The following is a 10,477-nucleotide window of genomic DNA, read 5'->3' as shown; positions in this document are numbered from 1 at the left end:
TAAGGTCTCACTGCCCAGGTGGGTCTGAACCCGCGGGCTCAGGCAATCCACTCACCTCAGCCTCCCAAAGGCGTGGGATTCCAGGCTGAGCCACCGAGCCTGACTCCACTATACTTTTTAAATGTTCTCCTACTAAAAGGATTACACCATCTTTCTTCATTGCAAAACTATTAATCTTTAAGGAAATGGACGCATTTGGAACTTGAAACAACTTCATAATTATGTGAGTATGAGAGTAATTAAATTTGATATGACCCAGATGAGCATATTTTTTCTAATAGAAGCATGGTATTTTGTGATAGGATAATGGGATGTTAGGATGACAAGGCAGCTAGAGATGTGATCAACCCCTGAATCATAAATACATTTGTTATCATAGACTAACTTTATTTGTACATATTTATTGTAATACCTTGCTAAGGCTTAGTTCTGAAAACTATGCACATACTACCTATATATTCCTAATGAAATGTTTGTTTAAAGAAAATATATAGTGAATTAATAAATTCCAAATTAAAATAAAGTATTGAAAATTTAATTCTCCCTGCTGTGCCATTTATTCAGGTCCCCATTTATGTGCACAAGTTTCTGGAGATAGGTAGGAGAATGGGCTTCTCTTATGTTTCTCAAAATCTTATAACAAATATGGGATTCTCTTGTCTTCCATCACCATGGACAGATCTAGGAGAAGCTAATCATTATCACATTTGGCAAGAGGTGGAAGTGCAAGTTCTTGTTACCTGCACTTCAGGGAGCAGCCTCTGAAGACATTAATGACAGCTCTTTCTACCTGACAGAGGTTTCTCTCAGTACCAAACAGCAGAATAGTTTTCTTTGCATAGATAGCCACTCAGATAAGTTTTATTTGCCTGGAAATAGCTTCTGACCACTTTATCCTACAATTAGAATGTAGTAGTGAGAGTTTAGATTTTGAAGTCAGATGACTTAGGTTGCCATCTCACATGGGCCACGTACCAGCTGAGCTAACAATCATCCTTGTTCTTTTCAACCAACAGTGCCCACCTCAGGCCTACCTTGAAGGGCTCTTGTTAGGGCTGGCAATGAGTCAGGTAAGTACCTCTTTTACAGAATATTAGCTACATCAAGGGCAGGTTTGCCTGAGTCTATGTGGATTGTTGATTCCTCTACATAGAATAACAAACACAAAGGATGCTTTTGGTGAATAAGAAATGTTTAACCATTATATGTTTTTCTTTTTCCTCATTTTCCCAAGAAATGGCCCCTGTTTTTCATTATAAGCAAACTAAAAGACCTGTGTTTTGTCCCTGTAGGCCTACAAGTCAGTGGAGTAGGCTTTAAACTAGAGCACCCTGAGGCAGATGCATTTTAGAACTTAGGATCTCTATATAAGTAGCTTTTCAAATCAGCTTTTCTGAAAAGTAGCACCTTAGATTTACAGAAGCAAGCCCAGAATGTAAACATTTTTAGCCATTCCTCAGTAACTACCATACTGAAATCCAAAACTCTGTTTATAATAAGCTACACTGATCCTTAAAGCTGGGTTTTATAGATAAATATTTTGAAAGGATTTGTAAGGCTGAGTTATTGCTGCTTTACTTTTCAAAGATGCAATTAACTCCAAAGCTCCAATTAATGTACATATGCCTGTACATGAGTCATTATATAATTTATTTCTGACTTTAAGAACAGAAGTTGCCTATGGCATTAAACTATTTAATTATTTTTTATTCTTAATTATCAAGGACTGAAAATTAGAACCATTTATTTTCCCCACAATGACTTATTAGCATATTTTCTAATTTTTAAAAAATGTATCCCGTTATAGAGAAAAATCACTAAGAAACATTTGCCACCAGATGAATAGTACATTGTAGGTACAGTTTGTACTTCTGAAACTCTTACTGGGTTTTGGTCAAATGCTGGATTCTCTTGTAAGGGTAAAAATTGTTTCATTTGTAATTCCCTTTATTTTGCCAGAAGGCTCAGTAGAAAAACACTTCCTCTGCGAGTTAGCGATGGCATGCTGTGTGTGAGGATTAAACATCAAATATCAGTTATTACATGATTAGTTATCTAATGTCAACACCTAAAGATGAAAGATTAAAAAATCATCTATTTGTATTTTTAACAGTTAAATTTCAATATCAATTGAAATTTTATCAAAATAAAAACTAATCAAATATTATTTGTAATCTTAAAAGAAAAGAAAGGAGCTGTCCCTGAGTAGCTGTGCTTCTTAGGCAGAATATTTTCGTCCCATTTTCTCTCCTTTGTGCCAACCTTCTCCTTCTACTTATTGTCAACCAAATACATTTAAAAAGGTGATGTTCTTTTGGTATTCTCTGGAAATTTTCCAAGATCTGAGGCAATGGAAATTGAAGTTTAGGGGAAAGAAATTGAAAAATGAGTTTTTTTTAAAAATTGAAATTCTTATAAATCTCAGTGAAAGATATTGTCCTGATTAAAATAACATATATAGCTTATCAAAGGCTATCATCAGCTAACCCGAATGCATTGAAATCAAATAGGATACATTAGCATGAATCTTTATGCTTACATGCTGTATTTTTTGATTAGGGAATATGGTTTGACAAAATCATTTTCAAATTAAATCTCTTGAGTCAATATGCAATTAGATAAATCTAGTTTCTGACTGATGCCCTGTTACCAGATTGCTGCTTAGATATTAAAGGTAGAAATCAGATGCGTAGACAGATAGAAAGGCTCACACATGTATTATCATATTGATTGATTTTGTGACTTCCTACTACTTTTCTTACCCCAAAATAAGAAGTCCAACTTTCTAGTCAAAAGAAGATGTCTGTGATGTTCCTTCAAAGTATAGTTTGATTCAATTGTAACCAAAACCTCTATAATTATACCAAATATCTTTTACAATAACATGTTTTATTAGAAAGGAAAGTCTTGTATTTGACAAATCAAGTTCCAATTGATACTTCCAGCACTGGGAAAGTACCTTAAAGTTATAGTTTTCATGAACCAACCACAAGTACATATTTCCCTCTCCTGCCCTCTTTTGATAAGATGTTGCAAACTCAAGCCACAGGAATAAACACATGATCAGGGATGAGCTAATCAAGGGACTATTTTCCCCTCTGACCATAGTAATTGTTCCAGAAATAAACCTGCAATAGAGGTCGGGCCAACTAGATTTCTGCTTTATAAATGGTTTATTTGGAATTGGGGGGAAATATTCCCATTTCTTCTCAGGATCAATTAAAGAAAAGATACTATGTTCCAGCCTCATGCATGTAAGTTTTCCCACTCACAAAGAGTGAGTAGGAAATTAAAGAAAAAGACAAAGATAATTAAAGGAGTTTGGTTCCCTAGAATTAAGTGCAGTTCTGTCTTCATCCTTCCTTTTGTTTGGGTAATTCATCAAAAACCTCCTCTCTTGCTTACGCTGGTTCAAGATTAGGTTTAGACACACACAAACGAAAAAGTACCAGCCAATCAGTTATTTAATTTACTTGGCCATGTTTCATTATTTATAAAATGTAAATGATAAAATTGCCATCCTATATTTCTTATAAAATTATAATCTATGGAAAGGGTCTAATTGTGCTTGAGTTAAGAGGTTGCCCAACAGAAATTAGTTTCTTCTCACTACTCTTATTTCCAACACTCCAATGGAAAAAGTACATACAACAGACATTACCATATACCCAAGTAAAATACATGCACATCACTAATATAGCTAGAGTTTAAGTAAAATGACTGTGGCTTTTGTTGTTGTTGTTGTTTTAATTTTCTGTATTTTATTTTAGTAAAAAAACAAACAAACAAACAAGTGGGCCTTAGGAACACTATTCCTCTCAATTGAGGTTACTTTTTAAGTTTTTATAAAGAAAATAAAAAGTACTATAGACTAAATTAGCTACTTTTTAAATGTAATGACTTGAAGTATGAAAGTGTGCTTATTAAATAGCATCTACAGTACACTGATCATGCACTATTATTCTGCCTGCTTATAGCCAAACTTTACTTTCTGTTAAAGAATGACCCTTGGCCAAGGAAGCTCTTATAATTCTGTCTCCCATAAAATAAATTATCAAATGATACATGTGAAAATAAGTCTTTGTAAAAGCAAGACACAGTTAGAAATACATTTTAGCAGTGACTGACAAAGTATATGATTGAATCAAAGGGATAGAGGAATAATTGAACCAACATTTGAAAAGAAATAGTTATTTACTTTGTATTTGATACAATTGATTGAATATTTTCATCAGAATAAAATTCTTTTTAGGCTCCTATGTTCTGGAGACTAAAGATAAATACTTTTTGAATGATTTGAGTAAGCCTCATTTTCACATTTTAGGAACTTATGAGTTAAGCTGGTGAAATGATGATATTAGGAAAAGGCAGCAAAATCTGTGCCTATTTCCATGTGCCATCTGAAAATATATTAACTGTAATTTTATTTAGTATCATGGGCCATATACAATATTGTAGTAATGTAGTGTCATTTAGTATAATGCCTTTGGGAAGGGCATGGTATTAAGTTGGTGTTTAAATGATGAAACAAAAGTAATTTTGTGGTAGCAAGAATGGAAAATCTCAAAGGTAATCTCTCAGATGTGAAAAGTAATAAGTGAATGTTTCCGTGGCTGATGTTTCCAATAAAGATTTAAAATCAAAATTCTCAATAGTTATAAAATGTAAGCCTAAAGTCAATTTACAAAGTCATAAATTATTCTAAATATTCTTAACTTTTTAAAAATAAAACTCCTTCAAAATCACTTATCTATTTGTGTGTGTATATGTGTGTGTGTGTGTAAAGTTCCTATTTAATAATATTAAATTGGCACTTATAGGTTTAGAACCAGGCTAAAAATATCCTACTTAACTCCCGTAGGTCTCAAGAATAAGGCTCAGAGTTCAAAGTTAGGTATCTGAATTCTGCCCTGACTTCAGAGAGTAAGGCTTCGAGGAGCTCCTGTTATTTGCTACTGACAGAGCAGAGGATGTGGGAAGAAAGATGATGCTTGCCATGAAGATTTCCTATAAGAGTCAGCCCAGACTGCTGTTTTCCAAGGCTACTGTTCTCTCTCAAACTGCCTTATGGTGCTTTCTCTTGTGTATGAGTATCCTCGGGCTGTTGTAATGAAGTACTATGAAACTAAGTGGCTCACAATAACAGAAAGGAATTCTATCACAGTTTTGGAGGCTAGAAGTCCAAAATCAAGGTGTCTGCAGGGCCATGCTCTCTTTAATGGTTCTTGGGGGGGTGGGGGATTTCTTGCCTCTTTTAGTTTCTGTTGGTTGCTGGCAATCCTTGGCATTCCGTGACTTGTAAGATGCATCATTATAGTTACATGGCCATCTTCTCCTTGTGTGTTGTCACTTCTTCCATCTATGTCTATTTGCCTGTGCATCCAAATTAATGTACTCTTTTATATGAGTAACATTAATTATACTAGATAAGGGCCCACTCTAATTACCTCATTTTAATTTAATTACTTCAATAAAGACATTCTTTCCAAATAAGGTCATATTATGAGATACTGGGGATTAGAGCCTCAATATACCTTTTGGAAAACACAATTCAACCCATAACACCCAGGGCTTGCCTCTTCCTTTAAAATTTTCAGATCCAAGAAATACATTAGTAGAGAACAAGGGATTGACAAGTAGAATAGGATGAATCTCCCACTCTTAAGTTTGCATATATTTGGTAAAAAAAAAAAACAAACAACAAAAACAGAAAACAAAAAACTGTTCTTCATAAGGAAAGAGGTTCAAATGAAGGCTTTGATTTTTTTTGGTAGGAATTTATGTGCCGGGGGTGGACAAACAACAGAATTACCTTTTGGAGGGCAGGCTTTTTGTAGTACAGGCCTCCCCACGAGGTAAATGTTCCAGGAGCCCATTGGCCTCAGTGTACCAGCTAGCATTATTGTGAGAGACTGCGTTCAGCTTTGGTGAATTTTTTGAGGCAGTGACTGGTTCTTCCACCATGACAACACACCTGCCCACACTGTGCTGAATGTTCATCAGTTTTTGGCCAAAAACAGCATGACCCCTGTGCCCCACCCTCTCTAGTCACCTGATCCTATCCCAAGCAACTTTTTTGTTTGCTTGTTTCCTGGATGGAAAACAGTTTTCAAAGGGAAACATTTTGCCCATGTGGAAGAGGTGAAACAAAAAATGGCAGAAGCATTAAAAGGCATCAAAATTGGCAAGACCAAAAACTGTTTTGAGTGGTGAAGCAAGAATCTTGAGAGGTGTACTGCATCAAACAGAGGGTACTTTGAATGTGACTGAAGTTTATACATGTAAGAATAAATACACAGTTTTTCATTAATAAATTCCAGTTCTTTGGGGGTACCTCCTCATACACTGGGTTGTTACCTAAAATAATTGTCTTTTTTCCATCCTGTTGTCATGCATCCTAAATCTCTTACTAGAACCTTAAACTAAATGTTGGGTTAAAATTATGATGAGATATAGGTATTTCTTAATCTTTGAAAGATAAATGATATCTTTCACCGCCAATGTGTCCAAACAGCATCCACTTTGCCCAGCATGCCCTCTAAATTGTACTCTTGTTTTCCATGTGTGCTATGCTTAGTAGCCTTGCTCTATACTGATAAAACACAGTGTCCAGAGACTACCAAGAACATACCCACAGTCAAACAATTTTAGGTTTATTAACCTGCTGCAGCAAAGGTGAACACATATCGTGATGACCCCTGAAGTGTCTCAAAAGTTAGTAAGCAAAGAGTCAGAACATTCTGAGCAGAGGAATCAAGAAATGCAATGCGTAAAGTTATGAATTATGATGGTGCAATTAGGGAGGTGTATGAGGTTGCTATGCCAGGAACATAGTCTCATGTAAGAAATAAGCTGTCCTGGATAGGTTTTTCATTACTGAAAAACAGTAAGACTTTTTTCCATAGGGAATGGAGTATCATTGAAGGATTATAAGCAAGGTAGTGGTTTGACTATATTCATATGTTGGAAATTCCTCTTTAAAAGAAGGAAGAATAGATGTGAGGGTATGAGACTTTTGTTTTAGTTTAGGCAAGAAAGGATTAGACCTTGAGATAGAGCTGTGGCTTTAGAAATGATTTGCAAGTTATGTCAGAGATGAAATTGGATGACAATAGGTGGTGGAAATGAAGTAGAAGGAAGAATCAAGGGCAAGAATACAAACTAGGTTTTGACACAGAGTATAACTCTGGTGAATTTGAAGCACTTTCTTGGAGTGCTCAGTTCAGACTGATCATAGGGCTTTATGGGCATGTACTAGGAAAGTGATAAGTTAACCACAGTTACTATGACATGAGAAGGGAAGTGGGGCACACTTGTCATGTGAAATTGGCACTATTGCCGGCCTATTTAGGAGCCATTTTGCAATTCTCTTTTTCCTCCAGAGCTCAAGTTTTTCTTTCAACAAGTCACTTCTATAAGATATATGAGATATATTTCATGTTCTTTAGGAAAAGCGGATCACATAGGGCAACTTAAATGGATATTCTTAATATATCATCCCAACTGCCTTTGTAAAGGGATTGGTTTAAGAGCCTGTGCGTAAGCCCATAAGCACTTGTTACTTCCTCCAAGGGGTTGGCTTAGAGATGGACGTGAAATGAAATTCTGGCCAATAAGACGTCAGAAGAGATTTTCTGGGAGCTTCTGGAAAAGAAATTTCTTGCTCTTAAGAGTATGCTAGGATTAAGTCAATCTGAACAAACCAATAAATACTCTTATTGGTTAAACCCAGTTTGAGCTAGGGATGTATATTATTTGCAATCAAAACATCTTAGATACTGATGTCTTGACTTTTCTTTAGCTCAACTTCCATGTTTCTGTTTTCAGTGACTGGGTGGATATTGGCTCTATTCATCAAGTTGGACAAGAGAAAGGGAACGACTTTAACCTTAAGTCTGTTGGAGCTGTGAGACATATAAGACCCAGAGAGAAACAACTAACAGGTATACATACATGCATGTCTTGACTTCAAATATGAGATCTAGTTTAGAATTTTAGATTTGAAAATCATTAATGTATACTAGGGATTTTAAGCCAATGTATAAAATAAGACAGAGTGCTAACTTAGTGTGTGGAGACTAGCATTTTTTTTTATGTGACCTAGAATACAATATTTAGAGGTGTATAGAAGACTAAATATCAACATATGTTGAATGCAATTGTGGCAATATTGTTCCTTAGAACTTTTATTTTATTTTTTTGTGGGGGTTGTTTTGGTTTTTTTTGAGGCAGGGTTTCACTCTGTCACCCAGTCTGGAGTACAGTGGCATGGTCACAGTTTACTGCAGCCTTGACCTTCTGAGTCCATGAGATCCTTCTGCCTCAGCCTACTGAATATCGGGATTACAGGTGTGTGCCATTCTGCCTAGCTCTTTTTTTATTTTTATTTTTTTGTCAAGAAAAAGTCTTGCTATGCTGTCTAGGCTGGTCTCAAACTCCTAGGTTCAAGTGATCCTCCTTCCTCAGCCTCCCAAAATATTGGGATTACAGATGTGAGCCACCACATTTTGTCTTGAAACTTTTTTTAAAAGTTATGTAGCTGTGAGTTTGTAGTCATAATATAACATATTTCTCACTATAAGTAGCAGGAAAAAGAGTTTTCAGAACACTGATATAGAGTAAAAAACTTAGAAAATAAAAACAAAACCTAGGGACCATAAAAGGAGAGGGCAAGAGAAAAGAATTATAAACAGGGGGAGACTGACTGGGTAAAGGTAAAATTGACCAGCGAGGTAGGAAGACACAAAATCCACATAGAATCCTCTCTTTTTTTTTTTTTTTTCAAATTAATATGCAATTCTCTTTTTGGAGAAATGTCTGATGCAACCAGATTAATAGAGAGTTCAGTTTAGGAAGGACCAATATTTGGCTTAATGCCTATTCTGTCTTACCTATTCTATACCTAGAAAAAGATATCTTTCCTTTTTGCACACTGATGCTTTCCAATTTTGACTTATCCTTTCTCCTAACTCCCAAGCTCCCCATCTTTTCTTCTTTTTCTATAATAATTTTTGAATTTTCAACATTTCCAACAATTTTTATTCAGCTCCTTTTCATAACAGCTTAAAAATCCTCTACTTTGGGCATTGTAAACTTCTTAGATGCCTTAACACCTTGGAGTGACTAAGAGTGTTAAAAAATGCAAAGAAAATCATACATTTGAGTTAGCTGTATTATCTTATGCAAATATGATATTTTTGATTCACATTTTAATGGAATTGGCCCATGCGAACCTAGATTTGACAGGCTAATTCAGTTTTTCACTTGACTCATAGGAAAAACCTCATTTTCACCTATGAAGTTAGAGTGTGAGTTATAGGAGATCCCCAGAGACTCAGTTGGATCAAAATTCAATTCTACTTTTAAATAGATCTGAAAAGTGTGGATCACTGTTTTCTGCAGCATCCCACGTAGTCATAAAAATTTCATGCTGGCACCTAACAAATGGTATTTTTAAAGGTTTTCTTTTTTTGTGGATTTGTTTGAACAGCTAGAAGGATTAATTTGCTTTCTCATCAAGGAACAGACCACACAATACTGCAGAATGAACATTCTAATACAGTTGCCTATTCAATGATTGCTTCTTTGTTATGTAATGTGTTTTATAGTTTCAAAATATATCTGAAATACTTGATTTTCATTGTAAAATGTTAATTTACAGTTCACAAATGTATCCATCAAAGAATCTGAATAAAAAGGGCTCATTTCAAGGAAAGAACAGAAGATTTTGTTTCTCAAAGTGATCTGAATCACAAAAACAAAAATAGAAAATTTAAAAAGTCATATTTTTACCCTCAAGATACACAAAAATAAAAACAGAGAAGCAATTTACGATTGTCTATTTATTACAGCATTATTTGTATGACAGATAGTTTTAAATTATTTTTTATAACAAAACAAAGTATTTATCAGCAGACAGCAGGTTGAATGAGCTATGGTATCATAACACAATGGAATATCATGTAGCAATAAAAATAATAAGGAAGATCTGTACATATATGACTCTGTGGTGGTCTCAAAGACATATTGCTAGATAAAAACACCATGTACTACAGGAATGCAAATTATATTTTTTGGGAATTGTGTACCAGTTTTTATCCAGCATTCAACATGTTCTTCAGAATCCTGCTACTGGCCCTAAAAAAGTGAAGTATATCTCCCCTCCTTTTGAAACCTGTAGGACAAGGATATCACAACTAAAAGCATAGTAATAAATTTCATTTCCAAGGCTAGGTTATAAATAGTGGTTTAGCTTCTGTCAGTCACCAATTACTCTAGAGCATATTCGTCATGGAAAGAGTAGCACTTTAATTTTTTCTCAAATAGACACTAACTGTGAATATGAACTTGCCTTCCTTCCCAAATGGTTCTTTCCAAATCCTCATCCTTGCATTCACAACATACCTTATTCTCCTTTATGTTAGTCCACACAACATTGCTTCTGACAAAGAAACTCATTTTGTAACAAGTGCTGCAA

Source organism: Carlito syrichta, unplaced genomic scaffold (assembly GCF_000164805.1).
Source record: "Carlito syrichta isolate Samal-C Ts95f unplaced genomic scaffold, Tarsius_syrichta-2.0.1 Scaffold130525, whole genome shotgun sequence".
NCBI lineage: Eukaryota > Metazoa > Chordata > Mammalia > Primates > Tarsiidae > Carlito > Carlito syrichta.
This window is presented reverse-complemented; position numbering follows the sequence as displayed.